At 42.0% G+C, this 23,174-nt stretch overlaps 1 protein-coding gene across 1 annotated transcript in view; it reads right to left on the bottom strand.

The window, feature by feature from the left end:
* Positions 1–13,367, bottom strand: part of yrt (erythrocyte membrane protein band 4.1-like yurt) — a 49,253-nt gene extending 35,886 nt beyond the window's left edge. The window contains exon 1 of the mRNA XM_067760790.1: positions 13,164–13,367. The gene's annotated coding sequence lies outside the window, so the exon portion shown is untranslated. The remainder of the gene's footprint in view (positions 1–13,163) is intronic.
* Between the last annotated feature and the right edge of the window lie 9,807 nt (positions 13,368–23,174).

Below are 23,174 nucleotides of genomic sequence, written 5' to 3'. Positions count from 1 at the left end.
AAAATGAAAATGTTGGCAAACCGAGTTTCAAAGTTTATTGCTCCCTTAAAATAAGAAGTATGAGTTTTTAATGTAAAAATGTATCAATAAATTATGCTCACAACGTAATTGGTAACGACATGCTCTTTCAACTGAGATAACTGTTTTGCTCGCATCCCTTTTATTCTCCGAGATTTAGCAAATTCATTGTTCTGGCACAACAAAAGTTTTAAAAACTGATCTAATTTCTTGTTAACACAGCTATACAAAAAAATTCAAAGTATGCGGATAACGTAATGCGGCTCATATTTTCTCTGCCTTTTTATGCGCTGAGTCCGAATACGCTATAAGAATTGGCCCAACTGGTCATGGTATGGCCTTAAGTTCAAAAGACGTAAAAAAATCCTAACTCTGTTGGTGGCCTTTGTATGCTCTCTATTAGGGTATTCGCCTTTACATCTATCAATTTTTCTTGCAAACAAGTGGGAAACAAAAAATGCCATTCAAGCAGAGAGACGATGGGAAAAAAATTTAAACGACTTCCCTCTTCTCACCCCCTTCACAAGATGGCGACTACTTGAATTCAAGAATGACATGGTTATAGAAGGGGGCATTAGGAATAGGAGCATAGGATTTTTATGTTTCTCTAACCCTGAAGTGGATATGTGTGAACTAATGAACATCTATCGATAAGATTTCAAAAAAAACTGATCAGCTGATCGACAAATACAACATTGGCATTACTAATAGAGGTGGAAAATTATCGACTATCGATATACGCCGATAGTATCGAAGGGCACTATCGATATAATGGAGAAATTTTCGTAGCGGCAGATAATCTCTTATGGAGCACACCTGACCCTGCCAACCATAACTGCGTAAAAACCTGGATAATACAAGAGTATAAAAGTGGATAATTTTGTATAGGCATTGTGCGGATTTTGTCCATGGTTAAATGGGATATTTCGTGTCCGTATGAGCTGTTATTCGGCAACGACTGCATACTTGTAGGTGCCAATGACAGCTTTGAACATTGTGAACTCATACAAGTGAAAAATCTTTCTATTCCTCCATTGCCATAGCTACCTGTCAAATAATAGCTGACAGGGAGAACGGCTGTCGCGAATGGCCACAGAATGGAAGAAAGGTTTGTTTTGTTTTCTCGCGATTATTAAATTGAAGTGCCATGAATAGTCCATTTGTGTTTTAAATCAGCTTTTCTTTTAACTATGTACTCAGAATATTAGACTTTATATTAACATTCTTTTCTAAAATTTAGTTAGTAGATTATATTTGAGGAGCCAGTTAAGCAAAAATTTTAAAATATGTAAATAATGCAATATATCGGTCGTCTACAAAAATATTTGTAAAACACTATTGAGCAAGTGATTTAAGTAATCAAACAGCGATTGGACAGGTGATCGAGGCTGTTTACTATTGTGAACGTTTTTATCAAACATTCGCCACTTGTATGAATTCACAATGGCTTTGAACGTCAATATGTAGTGTTGTCAGACCGTCCTTTAAAATATCCAAAAACCGGATTCCTAATACTCAAAAATTCCACATGCGGAATGAAAAATGCTCCAAATTTTTTTTAACTTTCTTATGTACAAAAAATTGCCAACAAATATTCCATACTTTTTATTAATTCTTTTTTAATTTACAAATTTCATATAATTTTTATATAATTTACATATAATAAAAAAAATAAAAAAATTAAAATGGAATAAAAGGAATTAAAATTTAGAATGATAAAAAAATAAATTGAATTGACAAAGTAAAATAAAACAAAACAAAATAAAAAAAATAAAACAAAAATTCATTAAAGTGAATAAATAAAAATAAAATAAAATGTAATAAAATAAAGTAAAAAAATAAGTTGGGACGAAACCAAAGAAAATGAAATGGAATAAAATTAAATAAAGTGAATTGGCATACCAAAATTCGAGTGGAACGTATTAAAAGAAAAATAAATTCAATGAAATAAAATGGAATGAAGTGAGATGAAACAAAATAAAATGAAACGGAGCGAAGTGAAATGAAACAAAAAAATTAACTGAAACGAAAAATATGAAACTATATGAAATGAAACGGAATGATATAAAATGAAATGAAAAATATATAAATCATGTGGAAACGAAAAGAAATAAGACGAAATTATACGAAACTATATGAAATGCAGCTAAATATATATAGAATATAATGGAGTTAAACGAAATGAAATGAAAGAAAAATAACTAAAATTAAATAAGATAAAATGAAATGACTTGGAATGAAATTAAATGAGACGAAATTAAATGGAATGAAATGAAATAAAACTAAATGAACAAAAAATGTAACGAAATGAGATGCAACAAAATTAAATTAAATGAAGTAATATAAGTAGTAATGAAAGGAAACGCAACAAAATTCAATGAAATTAAAAGTATAGAATTAAAATGAGACGAAATAGAATAAAAGAAAATAAAATAAAATAAAATAAAACAAAATAAAATTATTAAAACAAAATAAAATAAAGTAAAGTGAAATAAAACAAAAATAAATTAAAATAAAATAAAACAAAATAAAATAAGATAAATTAAAACAAAAAAGATTAAAATAAAATAAAAGTAGAGTAAAATGAAATAAAATTTTACGAAATAAAACAAAAAAATAAAATATTATAAAATAAAATGAAACGGAGTGATATGAAATTAAAATGAAACGAAAACAAGAAAGGAAGGCTAAGTTCGGGTGTAACCGAACATTACATACTCAGTTGAGAGCTGTGGAGACAAAGTAAGGGAAAATCACCATGTTGTAAAAAGAACCTAGGGTAACCCTGGAATGTGTTTGTATGACATTTGTATCAAATGGAAGGTATTAAAGAGTATTTTAAGAGGAAGTGGGCCATAGTTCTATAGATGGACGCCATTTAGGGATATCGCCATAAAGGTGGACCAGGCCTGACTCTAGAATTTATTTGTACGATATGGGTATCAAATAAAATGTGTTTCGAGATATCGCCATAAAGGTGGACCAGGGGTGACTCTAGAATTTATTTTGTACGATATGGGTATCAAATGAAAGGTATTAATGAGTATTTTAAAAGGGCGTGGGCCTAAGTTCTATAGGTGGACGCCTTTTCGAGATATCGCCATAAATATGGACCAGGGGTGACTCTAGAATTTGTTTGTACGATATGAGTATCAAATGAAAGGTGTTAATGAGTATTTTAAGAGGGCGTGGGCCTTAGTTCTATATGTGGACGCCTTTTCGAGATATCGCCATAAAGGTGGGCCAGGGGCAGGCATGCTTAACCAACGAACCGATATCATTTCGTTACGATAATCAACGTTAATAAACGAAACGAAATGAGTTTGTTTCGTTTATTAATGTTAATTATCGTAACGAAATGATATGGGTTCGTTCGTTAAGCATGCCTGACTAGGAGTGACTCTAGAATTTGTTTGTACTATATGGGTATCAAATGAAAGGTGTTAATGAGTATTTTAAAAGGGAGTGGGCCTTAGTTCTATAGGTGGATGCCTTTTCGGGATATCGCCATAAACGTGGACCAGGGGTGACTCTAGAATGCGTTTGTACAATATGGGTATCAAATGAAAGGTGTTAATGAGTATTTTAAAAGGGAGTGGGCCTTAGTTCTGTGGGTGGACGCCTTTTCGGGATATCGCCATAAACGTGGACCAGGGGTGACTCTAGAATGCGTTTGTACAACATGGGTATCAAATAAAAGGTGTTAATGAGTATTTTAAAAGGGCGTGGGCCTTAGTTCTATAGGTGGACGCCTTTTCGACATATCGCCTTGAAGGTGGACCAGGGGTGACTCTAGAATTTGTTTGTACGATATGGGTATCAAATGAAAGGTGTGAATGAGTATTTTAAAAGGGAATGGGCCTTAGTTCTATAGGTGGATGCCTTTTCGGGATATCGCCATAAACGTGGACCAGGGGTGACTCTAAAATGCGTTTGTACAATATGGGTATCAAATGAAAGGTATTAATGAGGGTTTTAAAATGGAGTGGCCCTTAGTTTTATATGTGAAGGCGTTTTCGAAATATCGACTAAAATGTGGACCAGGGTGATCCAGAACATCATCTGTCGGGTACCGCTGATTTATTTATATATGTAATATCACGAACAGTATTCCTTCCAAGATTCCAAGGGCTTTTGATTTCGCCCTGCAAAACTTTTTCATTTTCTTGAGCTTAATATGGTAGGTGTCACACCCATTTTACCAAGATTTTTTCTAAAGTTATATTTTTCGTCAACAGACCAATACAATTACCATGTTTCATCCCTTTTTTCGTACTTGGTATATAATTATGGCATTTTTTTCATTTTTCGTAATTTTCGATATCGAAAAAGTGAACTGAGTTTAGTAAAGATATATCGATTTTTGCTCAAGTTATCGTGTTAACGGCCGAGCGAAAGGACAGACGGTAGACTGTGTATAAAAACTGGGCGTGGCTTCAACCGATTTCACCCTTTTCCACAGAAAACATTTATCGTCCTAGAATCTAAGCCTCTACCAAATTTCACAAGGATTGGTAAATTTTTGTTTGACTTATGGCATTAAAAGTATCCTAGACAAATAACATGAAAAAGGGCGGAGCCACGCCCATTTTGAAATTTTCTTTTATTTTTGTATTTTGTTGCAACATATCATTACTGGAGTTGAATGTTGACATAATTTACTTATAAATGTAAAGATATTAACTTTTATTTTAAAATTTGAATTAAAAAAAATTTTTTTTTAAAAAGTGGGCGTGGTCGTTCTCTGAATTCGCTAATTTTTATTAAGCACACATATAGTAATAAGAGTAACGTTCCTGCCAAATTTCATTATGATATCTTCAACGACTGCCAAATTACAGCTTGCAAAACTGCTAAATTAAAATAAATAAATATAAGGCGCGATAACCTCCGAAGAGATCCAAGGCCGAGCTTCTCTTCCAATTTGCGTCGTGCTCCTCTTGATTTTCCCTACAAATTGGCCGGACGGGACCTACATGATTTTATGCCGACTCCGAACGGCATCTGCAAGGCAGATGAGTTTTCACTGAGAGCTTTTCATGGCAGAAATACACCCGGAGCGCTTGCCAAACACTGCCGAGGGGCGACCCCGCTTAGAAAAATTTTCTTCTAATTGAAAAACCTTATTTCTAAAATTTTTGATGTTGCTTTGCCCGGGGTTTGAACCCAGGGCATCCGGTGTGGTAGGCGGAGCACGCTACCATCACACCACGGTGGCCGCAAAACTGCTAAATTACCTTCTTTTAAAAGTGGGCGGTGCCACGCCCATTGTCCAAAATTTTACTAGTTTTCTATTCTGCGTCATAAGTTCAACTCACGTACCAAGTTTCATCGCTTAATCCGTATTTGGTAATGAATTATCGCACTTTTTCGATTTTTCGAAATTTTCGATATCGAAAAAGTGGGCGTGGTTATTGTCCGATATCGTTCATTTTAAATAGCGATCTGAGATGAGTGCCCAGGAACCTACGTACCAAATTTCATCAAGATACCTCCAAATTTACTCAAGTTATCGTGTTAACTTACGGACGGACGGACGGACGGACATGGCTCAATCGAATTTTTCGATACTGATGATTTTGATATATGGAAGTCTATATCTATCTCGATTCCTTTATACCTGTACAACCAACCGTTATCCAATCAAAGTTAATATACTCTGTGAGCTCTGCTCAACTGAGTATAGGATAGGATAGGTTAGGTGGTAGCTGCCCTGATAAGGATAGCTCACTTGTACAACACGAAGGTCCGTTGTGATACCACATACACCAAAAATAACGGTGACCTAGATCCAGCTACTTAGAGAATCGTTGGGTAGCAACGATAAAGCTCCGAATGATACCGATCTCAACTTTGGATATATCCTCGGGAGATCCAAGTGAGTCGCGACCGAAGTACTTTCGCCTAATTCTGGCAAAAGCTGGACAATCAAGCATAAAGTGATTTGGTGATTCCACCTCATCATCCTCCATACAGCTGCAGCAGGATGGAGTTTCCAGTATATTGAGACGTACCGCATGGATACCCATGGGACAGTGCCCTGTCAAAACCCCAATGACCATTGATAGGTGAGCCTTAGTGAACCCAATTATTTCAGCAGACCTCCTGCCATCCACTTTCGGCCAGAAAGATCTTGCTACCCTGCAAGACGTGGTATCCGCCCAACGTTTGCTGAGCTGATTCGAGGCCCAGCTATGGAGGAGCAATCCACAAGTGGCCAGCGGGATCCCGAAGTCCCTACAGCCATCTTCATCCGGTTCAGTTGTACCGATGCGGGCTAAGAGATCCGCTTGACAGTTACCCGGGATATCACTATGGCCCGGGACCCAGATAATCTTAATTGTAAAATAATTCGATGCAATCGCAAGCGAGGTCAGGCACTCCCAGACCACCCTCGATCGCACTGTAGTTGAGCTCAAGGCCTTGATAGCCGATTGGCTATCAGAGTAGATGTTAAATTCCCTAACAGTGGTAGCACTGGATAGCATTCCATCCACCGCATCCTTAATCGCAGCAATTTCCGCTTGGAATACACTGCAGTGATCAGCCAACTTAAACTTGCGGCTTAAATTTAGCTCTTGACAAAAGACCCCCCCACCAACCTTTCCATCCAGCTTTGACCCATCCGTGAACAAGTTAACCGGTCCATGCCCCAGATAATTCCTCTTCCCCAATCCTCTCTCTCTGGAATAACTGGGGTGAAGGTTGTATAGGGAGCTGTTATCGGCATACAGTAGTCCGTTCTGTCCGGGATGAAGTCGAAACTGGTAAGAAGGCTAGAGTGTCCGCGGTCAGAAAGTCTATATCCCATATCACGAAGCCTGACCAACGACCTTGCCGCGGCCGCCTTTCCCGCAATATCTACTGGGTATATGTTCAGCATGACGTTCAGTGCCAAGGTAGGCGTTGTTCTGAGAGCGCCACTGATACCGATCAGCGCCGTCCGTTGCACTGACACTAACATTTTGGAGGTGCTCGGCGTGTCCAGTGCTTTCCACCAGACCAGCACCCCATATAGCAGAATCGGTTTGACCACCATCTCATAAAGCCAGTGTACTATTCTTGGCGAGAGTCCCCATCTCTTTCCGATAGCTCCTCTGCAGCAGTACAAGGCAATGGCGGCCTTCCTGGCCCGATCTTCCACATTGGGTCTCCAGGACAGTTTCTTGTCCAAAACAATCCCCAAATATTTAACCCTATCAGAAAGTACCAACGGTACCCCTCCAATCGAGGGAGTTCTGAAATCGGGCACCTTATATCTTCTTGTGAAAAGGACCAATTCCGTTTTTCCCGGGTTGACCGCCAATCCACATGATTCAGCCCACCTAGCCACAGTATCCAGGTAGCCCTGAAGAACATCGCGCAGGGCGCCCAGAAATTTGCCTCTGACTAGGATAGCGAGGTCATCTGCATAGGCAACCACCCGACAACCATTGGCTTCCAGCTCCACAAGAAGCTCGTTGACTACCACAACCCAGAGGAGAGGAGATAGGACACCCCCCTGTGGCGTGCCCCTGCACACCTTCCTCTTAATTATGGCCCCTCCCCACTCCGCTGCGACAATTCTGCCGCATAGAAGTTTGCTAATAAACTCAACCAGAGCCGCCTCGACTCCTAAACCCACCAGAGCTCTTTCGATTGACCCCGGTAAGACATTGTTAAAAGCTCCCTCGATGTCTAGAAAGGCACCCAGAGCATACTCTTTGTGTTCGAGGGACCCCTCTATTTGCTTTACAATCGAATGGAGAGCCGTTTCCGTCGATCTGCCCTTGCAGTACGCATGTTGTGAAGCCGACAGTAACCCCCGAGGTATCCTTTCCCGCAGGTACAGGTCAATCAACCGCTCAAACGTCTTAAGAAGAAACGACGAGAGACTGATTGGCCTGAAATCCTTAGGTGATACATGAGAGCTTCTGCCGGCCTTCGGAATGAAAATAACCCTAACCGTGTGCCAAGACTTCGGGATATAGTTAAGCCTGAGGCAGTTAGTATATATGATGGCCAACCAGCGGCAGGAAATCCCCAAAGACCTTTGAAGCTGCGCAGGAATGATTCCATCCGGGCCCGGAGACTTATAGGGCTTGAACGACCCTATAGCCCAGGTTATCTGACTTTCCCGTATTGGAATGGCAGGCACTTCTGCATGGCCAACGACCGCCGACCATGCAGGCGAAGATCCCTGCGCAACTGGGACATCGGGAAAATGATTGTCCAGTAAAAGCCTTAGGGACTCCTCGCTACTCATCGACCAGTCCCCACCATCATCTCTCAGATACCCCAGAGGAGCGGGGTTCCTAGAGAGTATTTTTCTAAATCTCGCGGATTCATTGCAGCCTTCTACGTTTTCGCAGAAGCTTCGCCATGCATCTCGCTTGGCTATCCTTATTTCATATTTATAAATCCCCAGACTCACCTTATAGAGCTCCCAGTCCGAGGGTAATTTACTCCTCCTGGCTCTGTTGAAGAGCCGCCGACTGGACGCTCTTAGGTCGTCAAGAGAATCCGACCACCAGGGCGGCTTGCCCTTCCCCCTGTAAGTTTTCAATGGGCAGGACAGCTGAAAGGCGCTATTGCTTGCCGAGGTGAAGTTTTCCACCAAAACGTCTATCTCAGATTCGGACAGGCCCGAACTAATGATAGGCACCGCAGGCAGTAGCTCTCCCAGCTTCCTACAATACAAGTCCCAGTTAGTACTTTTAGGGTTCCTAAAAGATATTTTACCGGGACGTTCTTCGTTCACTGAGAACTGAATATATCGGTGATCAGAGAAGGAGTGCTCGTTGAGAACCCTCCATCCAGATATCCGACCTTCCAGTTCTCTACTAACCAGGGTGAGGTCCAGGACCTCCTCCCTTAACGCAGTAATAAAAGTCGGGTCATTCCCCCTATTACATATACAAAGTCCCTCATCTACAATAAAAGTAAATAAAGACTCACCTCTAGTGTTGGTATCCGAGCTTCCCCAAATGCTATGATGGGCATTTGCATCGGCACCGATGATCACGCCAACACCTCTCCGCCTTGCTTCAGCGGTGATTCCACCCAGTATCGCAGGTGGTGGTCCCACTACGTCCCCGTGGGGCATGTACGCTGAGACCACCCACATTTCATTACTTCCTCGCTCGAGGCAGACCGTGGTTACGTCAGCGTTGCTGAAATTAGAGAGAATAAAAGCTTTAATCTCTTTTTTAACAAGCACACAGGATCTAGGCCTACTTGCCTCCCCATGCACCAAGGTGTTGAATTTTCCAGTCCTTAATCCAGAAATCTTACTGCCGTTACTACTCAGCCACGGCTCCTGGACAAGGACTATATCCACTCCGCCTTTTTCAAGGCAGAGCAACAAATTTGCGGAAGCCGCCTTAGAGTGCTGAAGATTGATTTGACGGATTTCCATCAAAAGCGCTCTTCTTCCGCACCCCATCCTTGGCGGATTCGTATTAGTATTGTCCATTCTAAAAAAGTCCCCCCTCAAGGCCGCTATCCGGAGCCGATTGTGTAGTCGCCCTTTAACGATCTCGTGGTTATCTATGCTACGCAGGGAGGCCACGCGAGGGTTGACGCATTACCTTATGAGTAATGCGTTCAGAGCCAGACCGGACGCGAAGCGGGAAAATCTTCAACCGCACCTACACCACCAACTTAACGGCGACGGAGCCGGAACGTACCTTGAGGCCCGCCACGGTTTTAACGGGACGTGGGCAGGTGCAGCATTAGCCTACCAGCCATTTTGGTAGGGTTTCACCCCGACCTACTAAAGTGGCAGAATACCGCACCTACCAGCCCAATGTCATCAAGTCAAAATGAGTATAAAAAGTGAAAAAAAGAAATAAAATGAAATGAAACAAAATGGAATGGAATGAAATATGAACCGATATGAAATACAATGATGTGAAAAAAAAATAAAATGAAGAGAAATAAAATAGAATGAAATGAAATAATATGAAACAAAACGAAACGAAACGGAATGAAATTAAATGAAATAAAATTAAGTTAAATAAATAATAGTTTAAAAAAATTAAAAAAACACGCTTTAATAGCAAACCGAACTAAAAAATAGAAAATAATTTTCAATTAAAAATAGTTTATATAACAGTAGTAGAAGGTCAAACAATCGTTTATAGTTAATCACCTCAAAATAAAATTACAATAAAATTTAAATTATTAGCAGAATAATTTAATTCACAATAAAAAGCATGGGGTGCATTTGACTAAATTTCATATCTATAATTTTCTTCCGATCTGTTTGGATAATATTTATGTATATTTTTAGCTACGCAGATCTATTGTGTTGGGTGCAAATAAAAATAAGAATAAAGATTATTCCACCTTTCAGCTCGACGTTTCGCCAAATTTCCTTAGCATCTTCAGGAGCGGAAATTTGGCGAAACGTCGAGCTGAAAGGTGGAATAATCTTTATTCTTATTTTTATTTGCACCTAACACAATAGATCTGCGTAGCTTAAAATATACATTTCATATCCTTCCTCTCAAATAGTTGCCAATAGAATGATTGTAACATTCAAAATCAAGCACCCCACGCTTTTTACTGTGAATTAAATTATTCTGTTTTTTTAAACTATTATTTATTTTAAATTTTTTAGTTCAAGTAATTTTAAAAGTTTTAGCCGAGAGTGATGAAATCTCGAAACGCCAGCGGTCCATGGATGAATCCAACCCCACGGCTCCGAAAAGGGCCAAGACGCAGGGAGGCTGGACGCGGTCTTTCGCCGAAATTGCCAAGGGTCGGCAGATCATTGGCATTATTGACGAGAGCAGCGAAAATGGCAAGATCCTGAAACAACAGTGGAAGTGGATCGAGGCCGCGCTCGCTACGGTGGCCATTGAGGTAAGAAAGACAACCCTGGTCCACCTCCATCTTACACCGATGCAGGGTGGTTCCAGGGCAATGTCAAGCTAATTGCCTGTGATGACGCCAGGTCGGTAAACCTCTATATGGCCGCCGTCACGCTGATAGGGGTGGTATATCCGGGCGGGCGCCTCAAGGTAGTGGAGGCGCGTGATATCACCTCACGACCAAGGGCTAGAGCCTGAGTACCAGTGACGCCAACGAACCCAGCTGACATCCTGGAGCTGATCCAGTCAAGTCTTTGGGACTCATTCTGGATAGGAAGCTATTATGGAGTGGCCATATAGTGGAGCGATCCAAGAAGGCAGCAGCAGAGCTGTTCACCTGCAAAAGGGTAATTGGCACCTCCTGGGGATTCTCCTCTAAGATGACCTACTGGATTTACACAGCCATTGTACGCCCGATTCTTCTTTATGGTGCCTTGGTCTGGTGGCCTGCACTAGCTAAAAGTACCTATCTTAAAATGCTTCAAAAGGTGCAACGGAGTTCGGAGCTCTGCATTACTGGGGCTCTCGGCTCCACTCCAGATTCCGTTACATACATACATGGATACATAGATCCAGGCCAAGCTAATAAAAGCGTGTTAAAAAGAACTCCAGTATGCTCTTTCGTAGATGTCCCATGCATCCACTTCTATCGTTTTTCGCATTATGTGCAAGGTGTTATGGATACGCATTTACAATGGAAGCAGTAAGGAAGGCGGTCGGCATGATGTGTTGGTGCACAGTGGCTAGTCATTGTCGGCTGGGGCGGGTCCTTGCCAACCTTACTGTTCCTGCGCCATAAGCAGAAAAAAAGTTCCTATCATGCCTATCAAAACTGAAAGCTGTCAAAATCAAAAACCCTGACAGAAGCGCAGAGACCGACTCAAAACGCTTATCAATACAAAATAAAACAACATCCGGCCGAACCGGATGTCACGGACAGACCGTTAACATTCAAAAATTTAAATTCAAATTCAAAAAAAACTGACGCAAACAAACTACCGAACCGGACATGGCCGGTTACTAACGCTGAAAATCAAATTCAAAAAAAAACTGCTGAAAAATAAAATTGCAAAAAAAGCTGAAAATTAAAATGAAAAAGAAATGGGCCGAATATACAGAGGGGCGCCGCGGGTGTTGTTGCGACGCCCGGTGCTTAGCCCACCCTCAAAAACCATGGCCACCGACGCAAAATTTCATTCGACAACTAAACTAGTAAGGTCATTGTTAACTTTTGTTTCATTTAAGGATATGTGTAAGACTTATTATTAATACAAAATTAGATGTTAAAATTTACAGTGATGCTCACTAAACTAGCACTCTTGTTCTGTACATTCAAATTTATAGTAGTGATCACCGTAGCTACACATTTTTATTTTATACAACAGTCAAAACTTCTTTTTTTCAACTGGTATATTACTTTAATATAATAATGCCGAGCTGATAGCCATAGCGGCTAGTGCTCTTTTTGCGTTATTCTTAAAATTTATTTTAGACCTAAATATATAGAGATAATAATCGTAAAATAGCTAATGAAAAGTCCCAAATCGGGTTAACCGTATAAAGCTCGTAAACATACGTTGAAAACTCATCTAACTTACGAGATTTCCAAGGTTAATGATTAACTATCTTATACCATGCCATGAGAAGAAAGTTTATATCCAAAATATATGGAAATTCCACCTCTTTCGGAATGTGTTATATGAATATTTCACTTTTTGTTTTTTTTTTTTCTTTTATACTGTACTATTTACTTAATATTAGTAAAAAAAATCATCTAAGAAATTGGTACAGACAGAACATATGCGAAAAATTATTAGTGTTAATACAACTCATAGAAATTAATTTTGCGTGTTTAACGCAAAGGCACAATAGTGTGGGAATTCGAAAACAATAAAATGGCTAGCATTCTCCAGCTGACTAAACCTAAGCACGCACACGTGAAGCCTTTTTTTTTATTTGCTCTTATCAGCTTTGGGTGGCGGTGGTCCACGTTCGCTTTTTATGTATAATATTCGCACAACTCGGGACAATCCGAAATTCCAATTGCCGAAATCACAGTCTTGCGCTTCCTTCAGCCGTAGTAAACGTTTAACCTTGCCGATTGCGCATGAAATCCTTCACATACATATCCATCAATATTATTTTATAGAATTTGGCAATTTTGTCTCGAGGCGTAGCCTTCGGTCTTTGCCATATCCGCTATGTCCCAACTCCACCTTTCGATTTTTTTTCTGTATCTGGTGGTCTTCACATGTGTGGACTATTGCTTTTTTTAATTTATGTACATACCTATGGGTAGTGATGCTGCACGTTCAGACGATATTCGTCTTTGACGATAGTTTCTTGCTGCTGCAGAAATTTTTAGTGAGTGATTCGCAATTGCTTTTTCGTTGCTTTTTTTTTTCTTGCCAACAAATTTTTCTTCCGGCCTGACGTTTTTTTTTTTTTGGCTCCACTCGTGGTCTCGTTTTTTTTCTTCCTGTCTTCCTTCTTAGTGCCGGAAACTCATGCTGGTTTCTTTTTTTTCCGCTAGTGATCGCCTAATTTTTATTTCTTTCTTTCGATACTTTTGGTATCGCAACTTTCGCCCCATCACTAGGTGTGCTCGCGCGAACACGCTCCCAAGTGGACCGTAACCGTAGACCGTAGCAGCAGACCGTAACAAACCTGCTTCGCTTTGAAGACCTGACGATGAAGCGAACAGGGAACCGGATCCGCTGTGGGAAGCCATTGCCAGGGGCCTCCGATGCCAATCAACGTGGGGCACGACTCACCCCTGAGATAAGAGTCTCAAAGTCCTACTACGAAGCTAGCCGGGCAACATAGGTCTATCAAAAAAAAAGTTAAGTCAAGTTGGGAATAATTTCTGTTTCCTAGTTAAAAGGGCTTTGCGGCAATTAGACATTTGTTATGGAGAACTCGTCAAAACTCCGAAAGATGATTACTAGTGGGTATCGCTCCCACCGGAAGGCCAAAAAAAAGGTGTAGACATTTTGATATGGAGAACCCGTCCAAACTCCGAAAGGCTAGTCCGACCTAAGCGTGGACTGCCAGGGTGTTCACGGTCCTCGGTGAGTACGCGTGTGAACCACCTATGAGGTCATTGCTCTGGAAGAATACTGGGCGAGATGTTCCCGACCGCCAAAACGCCCAGACAAAAAAAAGTCCGATTGGTAGATAAAAAAAAAGGTCCAATTGTAATTTAGCAAAAGAAACGCCCTTGTTGGTTCATTGCGGACGAATATCCGAAGCATGGAAGCGACCTATCAATTTCCCGTTTAGGTCCTCGAGATCATACAATGCATTGCCTATTTTTCGGAGCACACGACACTTAAGGTATTTCGGCAGGAATTTGGCGTTAATACCCTGTTTAAAGTTACTTAAGGCAAAGTTTCTTCGGAAAACTTCCTGACCTTCCTTGTAGTTGACTTGCCTAGAGCGTTTGTTAAAGGTGGTTACTCCCCTATCCTTAGCCTGATCTAAATTTTTACGGATTTGCTCACGAATATTAGTCAACTTGTCAGTTCTGCTTACTATCGTAACTTGGTCTTCCCGAAGGCTGCCGAGCTTCGCTAAAATTTTGTACGTTGCGGCATGTTGGAGCATATTTTGGCCATATAATGCAAAGCATGGAGAACACTGAATCGCTGTATGAAAATCACTTCTCAAAACTGATAAAATTTCGGGTATATGCTTATCCCAATCGGTGTGGTCAGGCTTATCCTTCAGGAAAATCCTAATCTTAGAAACAATTTCTCTATTGACGCATTCGGATGCGTTCGCTTGGGGAGAATATAGCCCCGTCCTCACGTGCGTCACCCCGTAATTTACTAAAAATTGGTTCATTTCCTTCGAGATAAACTGTTTACCATTGTCACTATGGATAAATTCAGGAACCCCTACAATCGGAAAAATTTCGGAGGCGAAGTAATTTGTAACGTTAACAGAGGTGGCTCTTTGCATGGGCTTTAGCCAAACGTATTTTGAAAGATGGTCTAATACTATAAAAAGAATTTGATTACGCCGCTTAGATCTTGGATACGGCCCTAGAAAGTCGCAATATAACCGCTGAAATGGCCTTTCGGATTCAAAGGTACTCCCTATAGGTAGTCTCGACTGCTGATTGGTGGGTTTTACCGTTTTGCAGGTGTCACAACGCTGGACGTAGTCCCTGACGTCCTTAGCCTGCTGCGGCCAGAAGTACTTCTGCCTAACACGTTCTAAGGTTTTCTGCCATCCGCCATGGTAACTCCGGTTAGCGTCGTGTGCCAATCTCATTGCTTCCTCAGTCAACCCTTTTGGCAACCATAAACGCCACAGCAAGTCTTCTTCCCCGTCCATCCCCTTACGAAACTTAACTCTTTTGAAAATTACACCGTCCACAACTCGTAAATCCGGAAGTGATTCCTCGTTTTCGGCGACGGTCCGAATCAAGTCTAAATACTCGTTGCTGCTAAATTCGTGGGAGACTTAATCTATTTCTCCGGGTGTGGTAGTGAAAGTTAACTCGTCAGCATTAAAACGCGACAGCGCGTCTGGTACTACAGCCCTTACGATGTTCCATTCTAAAATCGTATCTTTGCAGTAAGAGTGACCATCTCGCCAACCTCCCGCTCAAGTCTTTTTGTGTCATCAACCACTTGAGACTGGAGTGGTCCGCAATAATCCGAAAAGGTAATCCTTCGACATAGGGTCGGAAACGCTTCACGCTGATTATGGCTGCAAGACATTCCAGCTCGGTTACCGTGTAATTGCGCTGAGCATTATTCAATTTTTTCGACACAAACGCCATCGGATGCTCAGCGCCCTCGTCATCGACCTGGAACAACACTCCGCCAACACCTATTTTGGAAGCGTCGCATTGTATCACGAATTCCCTTGAAAAGTCTGGTTGGGCCAAAACAGGGGCGGAACTCAAAGCTACTTTTAGCTTTTCGAAGGCCTTTATAGCTTCAGAGGTAAGCTTGAACGGGCCTGCTGACTTACGGAGACAGTCGGTCAAGGGACCTGCCAAGTCAGCAAAATTGGTAATAAACGCCCTGTACCAATTCGCCATGCCCACAAACCTACGCACTTGCCGAGGGGATTTAGGGATCGGGAAGTTTTGCATTGCTTCTATTTTTCCCGGATCCACTTTCAGACACCCGCTGCCTATCAAGTACCCTAAGTAGCGTATTTCCTTCTGACAAAATTTACTCTTCTTCACGTTTATTGTCAGCCCTGCGTCTCTCAAACATTGGGCCACTTCCGCTAACAATTTCAGGTGGTCTTCAAAATTACCATCAGGTCGTCCAGATAGACAAAGACGTTCTCTCGCAAACGCGAAGGGATTGCCTTGTCCATCAGCCTACTCATAGTCTGCGGTCCATTGCACAGACCAAATGGCATTACTTTGAAGTGGTACAGAGGCCTCCCCGGAACTGCGAATGCTGTTTTTTCCTTAGAGGACTCTGTCAATTTGATCTGGAAGAACGCGTCCTTCAGATCAATGCCACTAATAAAATGCGTATCCTTTAGTCTGCTCAATAAGCCGTTGATATGAGGAAGGGGTATGAGTCCTTCTTAGTCACCGCGTTGACATTCCTCGAATCTATGCACAGCCTAACTTTACCTGGTTTCCGTACCAGTACTACAGGACTACACCACGGGGAGTTTGATTCTTCTATAAATCCTAACTCGAGTAACCTGTCTAGTTCGCTAAAAGCTTCGGCTTGCCTCGGTGGCGAAAGAGGGAAATGTTTACTTTTTATAGGTACAGCATCACCGGTGTCGATGAGATGCTCCACTAATTTGGTTTGCCCTAGGCCTAATTTCTCGTATGAAGGAAACGTCTCGATGACCTTTTGTAATTCTAATTTCCGGTCTGGTGACAACTCATGGAGGTTAAGTTCCTCTTCCTTTTCAAGCCTAATCTCTAAACACTCTGCGCTTGGGAATATTTCGGGAGCTAACACAAATGCTCTCCAAAAATCTACCCCGAAGTATGCTTCTTGGAGCAATGAGGGAACAAGGTAAAAACGAATAACCTTTGTGATATTTTTGAAGGTGACTGGTAGGGATACTGAGCCTAAAATTTTTTGCTTGTTGCCGCCCGCGGTATATACGAACGCGTGTAAGGGCTGATATTCGAAGCCCTTATCCTCTAGGAATTCTAATCCATTTTTCCCTAAGATGGAGACGTTGGCTCCCGAATCCAACAGCCCTACAAGAAAACTATCTTTAATTTTAGCCTTTACGAGAGGCCTCTCATCCTCTGTAAGCGTTAACGTGGTGGCTTGCAGCAGTCTACGCTCCTGTACTCTCCTGTGGTATCTCTTCCTACACTTCAAAATATTGTCCGATACCGGGTATTGTTCGAAAATGGTATGTCTTATTTGTTCATACCTATGTTCCCTTTCTTCTAGGTTTGGTGGAAATTGCGTTTGGCAAGCGACATCCCTATGCTGGCGTTGCAGAATTCTGGTCGGTTCGCCCATCGCGGATGAGGACGTTTGACTCTAGGATTCAGAACTATTCGAATTGTCCCTACTGTCAGGGTAAGTTATTATCACATTTGAGGGTTCTTCTGCCACGGTACTACTGCACCTCGGAAGCTCACCACCTCCATGCAGAGATTCACCCTCTGGTTCAGTGCACGGGACGACACCTCGAGCACTGGCTGGTGTGTGAGCTATGAAGCCGAACGAGGTTCCCCCACCTTCTCGCTCGGGTACTGGTTTCCCTGTCTGCGATGGTCCCTAGGGCATTTCGGGGTAAATACACCCTTATACCCGCATCTGAAGCAAAATGGATTCCTAATGGGTTCCTCGCAGTATATGTATGTGTGGCCCATTGCCTGGCAATTCCAGCATTGGATCCCGGAATAGTCCGGTCGCCTGCTGCGTCCAGCGCCTCTATCTGCGGATCCATCTCGCCGTCTTCGCTTTCCATCCTCATGTCCGGGGTTGTCACGCGTGCTTCGCTTACATGCCGTCCTGGGTAAGTGGCTCCCAGCAGCTTGCTTTCTTTCAGCACTTGTTCACCTCTGCGTGCTACATCGCGTAGATCATGAAGGGTCCATACGTCCGCATTAAAAAGCATTAGCTTAAGGCTACTGTTGACGTTCCTTTTTATTATGTCAATCAGTAAAAGCTCTGACATTGGCTCTCTTAAGCGCGCGTTCAAGGAGATTATGTCCGTGTGAAACACGTCATAGCACTCACTTGCTTTCTGCTTCCGCATGGAGATCTCCATCATGATCTCGTGGTCAGTTTTCAAAGTGCCAAACTCTCTTTTCAATGAGTAGCACAAAAAGGCATAAGTCGCGTTTGGGTTTTGTTTCGTGAAAAGCCAGTACCATTCTTCGGCCCGCCCGGAAAGAAACAGGTGGAAACTAGCCATTATTTGTTCGTCCGTGCATTGTGTGCGCTCACACAAGGTGTTCAGTTTAAAAAGGAAATCGACCACGCTCCCAGTGCCGTCGAACGAGATTTTCCACTCCTGCGGTTTCACTGCTATGCTGCTTGGAGTCGGGTACATTGGTGGTACTACCGTTGGCAATGGGTTACGGTCCATCCTACTTGCGTTCCTGTTTTGCTGGTTTGATTGCGCGGATTCGAGAGCGGCGTTGAGCTGGTCCATATTGGTTCTAATTGACCCTATTTCTCTCCATTTCCTCCTGCGAAGCCTGGAACAGCTGGTGTAGCACGTCCACCCACGAGCCTCCACGAGTAGCTTCGTTCTGGATCCCTGGAGTATTCGTCCGGTCACTTGCAGCTTCTCTTATATTTCCCATTCCATAATTAGGTGGTAAAGCACCAGCTCCATCTGGAGCGTAGGTCGACACATTGGTCACTAGCCCCGAGATATCATGCGCGTTTAATAGGGGCGCGTTCAATTGACTGTTGCTTCCCGGTCTGTCCAATTTTTCGCGAGGGTCAGTCAGGTCCGGGCCCATATTCGGCCCCGCGGGATCTACATATGGTCCACCTACTGGGGTGTGCACCACCAAGGGACGCCTGGCCTTGGGGAAAACCCCCCTATTACTACCGCCCCGGTTCTGGCTCCCACGAAAGCTTCCCTCACTCCCAAACGGAGTAGTTCGGCCCGGTTGGCCGTACGACTGCTCGCGTGACATAATAATTAAAAAAAATTGTATTTGTTAGGTCGTAGTTTGTTAAATCCTTGTTTTCGGAAAAAAGACTTTTATTTACTGCCAAACGTAAGGCCGTTAGGGGTTAGGTAAAAGGTCTGAACTCACCCCTTTTCCACCCTATATTTTAGGCGATGATTTGTCAAAAAAAATGTGTATATATATATATGCGAAAAAAAAAATTTTTTGTGCGGAAAGAAAAATCGCGCGAACAAGTAATATTGTCCTTTGTTCGACTATCGTATCGACAAAGAAATTCAAAGCTGGGAAAAAAGTAGTTAGTAAAATATACAATATAGGTGGTGATGGGAATGCTGACATCCCATCATTAGAAGGCAGCAGGGCTACAGAATAAAAAAAAAACACAGATACATTCATACATGTCCCTAGTGCTCCCAACCGCAATGCGAGGGGGTCTTAAGGCCCCCCTCCGAGACTGGTTGGGGCCACTAGGGTCCGCTCCAGGCACACACGGGTCGGTCTCAACACGCCCAGCCGCAACGCAGGGGCAGTCTCCAGGGGCTCGCCCCTGGGACTGGTTGGGGGTGTTGAGGCCGCGCGTCCATTCTTACCGGACACCCCTCCTGCCTCCGCCGCAATGGGTGGAGCGGTTTCGGAGCCGCTCCCCAGTCTGGTGGGGCAGAAAAGGGTGCCGCTTTGAATCCCAGCTCAACCCGTCACATTCCAGGTGGTATTCTAAACTACCACCTGGGACGTGGGATGAGCTGGGGTTCTTTCAATACATACACACACGCACTCACACTAACGACACAAATTCGGCAAAAATATTTTAAACATTAAAAGAAAAAAAAATCTCAATTAGCGGACATTCATTTTCCAATGCCGACTAACGGACCACATTCCGGGAAAATAAAAACCCCACTTACAAACAAAAAAAATAAAGTACGTGCAGCACTGCCTCATCGGGGGAAAATAAAAAAAATCCCGGAGACTGACGTGGAGTCCCGTGACCCCTTTGGCCACTCCCCCGATGACCAGCCCGGACAACCTGATCCGTCCAACCATCCCACCGCAACGTAGGTGGCAGCTTCTGTGGCTGCTCACTCGGACTGGTGGGATGGTCAACTTCACAGGTTGACCCGACTGACCCTCGAGGCCAGCGCCTCAGGCGCCACGTTGGGCGCCATCTGTTATGGCGCCCTCAGCAACTGTCATCGCGACAGTGCCTCGGACGCCAGAGCGTTGGGCGCCATCTGTTATGGATACGCATTTTCAATGGAAGCAGTAAGGAAGGCGGTCGGCATGATGTGTTGGTGCACAGTGGCTAGTCATTGTCGGCTGGGGCGGGTCCTTGCCAACCTTACTGTTCCTGCGCCATAAGCAGAAAAAAAGTTCCTATCATGCCTATCAAAACTGAAAGCTGTCAAAATCAAAAACCCTGACAGAAGCGCAGAGACCGACTCAAAACGCTTATCAATACAAAATAAAACAACATCCGGCCGAACCGGATGTCACGGACAGACCTTTAACATTCAAAAATTTAAATTCAAATTCAAAAAAAACTGACGCAAACAAATACCGAACCGGACGTGGCCGGTTACTAACGCTGAAAATCAAATTCAAAAAACAACTGCTGAAAAATAAAATTGCAAAAAAAGCTGAAAATTAAAATGAAAAAGAAATAGGCCGAATATACAGAGGGGCGCCGCGGGTGTTGTTGCGACGCCCGGTGCTTAGCCCACCCTCAAAAACCATGGCCACCGACGCACCTAAATTCCGGTGGCCCCTTACCTGTATGCCCTAAGTGCCTTCTAAACAAATAAGGAAGTCAGCATTCCCATTTTAAATACAATTTATTTATAATTCATGGCAATTACTGCTTATTCCTTATGATTACGATTAAGTTTACATAAGTTTAAAGGTAGGTACGTTAAAAGTGAATGAAATGATGCCGTACAAAAAAAAAAGAGATTCACCAGGAGTGATTAGTAAAATAAACACATATATTTATATTTCTTTCTGTTGGCGTAAAACTTGTTTTAAATCAAGGTAATATTTACTTGTGTACTAAATTCAAGAATGATTAGACCATCACAACTTAACTGTATGCATGTATATAAATGGAAGATTCCTTATACTTGCTCACTTCGTTGTGGGCATATGTAGAATATCATTGTTTTTATTTTTAAATTCCCTCCTTAATAAAATTTCGTAATGGAGGCAGAAAAAAAATTTCATTCGACAACTAAACTAGTAAGGTCATTGTTAACTTTTGTTTCATTTAAGGATATGTATAAGACTTATTATTAATACAAAATTAGATGTTAAAATTTACAGTGATGCTCACTAAACTAGCACTCTTGTTCTGTACATTCAAATTTATAGTACTGATCACCGAAGCTACACATTTTTATTCTATACAACAGTCAAAACTTTTTTTTTTTCAACTGGTATATTACTTTAATATAATAATGCCGAGCTGATAGCCATAGCGGCTAGTGCTCTTTTTGCGTTATTCTTAAAATTTATTTTAGACCTAAATATATAGAGATAATAATCGTAAAATAGCTAATGAAAAGTCCCAAATCGGGTTAACCGTATAAAGCTCGTAAACATACGTTGAAAACTCATCTAATTTACGAGATTTCCAAGGTTAATGATTAACTATCATATACCATGCCATGAGAAGAAAGTGTATATCCAAAATATATGGAAATTCCACCTCTTTCGGAATGTGTTATATGAATATTTCACTTTTTGTTTTTTTTCTTTTATACTGTACTATTTACTTAATATTAGTAAAAAAATCATCTAAGAAATTGGTACAGACAGAACATATGCGGAAAATTATTTAGTGTTAATACAACTCATAGAAATTAATTTTGCGTGTTTAACGCAAAGGCACAATAGTGTGGGAATTCGAAAACAATAAAATGGCTAGCATTCTCCAGCTGACTAAACCTAAGCACGCACACGTGAAGCCTTTTTTTATTTGCTCTTATCAGCTTTGGGTGGCGGTGGTCCACGTTCGCTTTTTATGTATAATATTCGCACAACTCGGGACAATCCGAAATTCCAATTGCCGAAATCACAGTCTTGCGCTTCCTTCAGCCGTAGTAAACGTTTAACCTTGCCGATTGCGCATGAAATCCTTCACATACATATTCATCAATATTATTTTATAGAATTTGGCCATTTTGTCTCGAGGCGTAGCCTTCGGTCTTTGCCATATCCGCTTTGTCCCAACTCCACCTTTCGATTTTTTTCTGTATCTGGTGGTCTTCACATGTGTGGACTATTGCTTTTTTAATTTATGTACATACCTATGGGTAGTGATGCTGCACGTTCAGACGATATTCGTCTTTGACGATAGTTTCTTGCAGGCTGCAGAAATTTTTAGTGAGTGATTCGCAATAGATTTTTCGTTGCTTTTTTTTCTTGCCAACAAATTTTTCTTCCGGCCTGACGTTTTTTTTTTTGGCTCCACTCGTGGTCTCATTTTTTTTCTTCCTGTCTTCCTTCTTAGTGCCGGAAACTCATGCCGGTTTCTTTTTTTTCCGCTAGTGATCGCCTAATTTTTATTTCTTTCTTTCGATACTTTTGGTATCGCCACTTTCGCCCCATCACTAGGTGTGCTCGCGCGAACACGCTCCCAAGTGGACCGTAACCGTATGCCGTAGCAGCAGACCGTAACAAAGGTTTCAAATCTATGGTCATTTGGGGTGGTCATAAGTTCAATTGACCTTATGTCCGCTAACCTTATGTCACCCCACCATCACATTATTGCATTGTCATCGAGCCTTGATACGTGTGCAAAGTTTCAATCAAACTTATGGCCATTTAAAGTGGTAATAAGGCCAATTGACTTTATGGCCGTTGACCTTATGTCACCACACTATTACATTAATGCATTGCCATCGAGCCTTGATACATGCGCAAAGTCTCAATCAAACTTATGCCCATTCAAAGTGGTAATAAGGCCAATTGACCTTATGGCCGTTGACCTTATGTCACCACACCATCGCATTAATGCATTGTCATTGAGCCTTGATACGTGTGCAAAGTTTCCATCAAACTTATGGCCATTCAAAGTGGTAATAAGGCCAATTGACCTTATGTCCGTTGACCTTATGTCACCACACTACCACATTAATGCATTGTCATCGCTCCCTGATACGCATGCAAAGTTTCAAATTAATCAGACTTCT

This window comes from Eurosta solidaginis, chromosome 1, assembly GCF_040869045.1.
Source record: "Eurosta solidaginis isolate ZX-2024a chromosome 1, ASM4086904v1, whole genome shotgun sequence".
NCBI lineage: Eukaryota > Metazoa > Arthropoda > Insecta > Diptera > Tephritidae > Eurosta > Eurosta solidaginis.
This window is presented reverse-complemented; position numbering and strand designations above follow the sequence as displayed.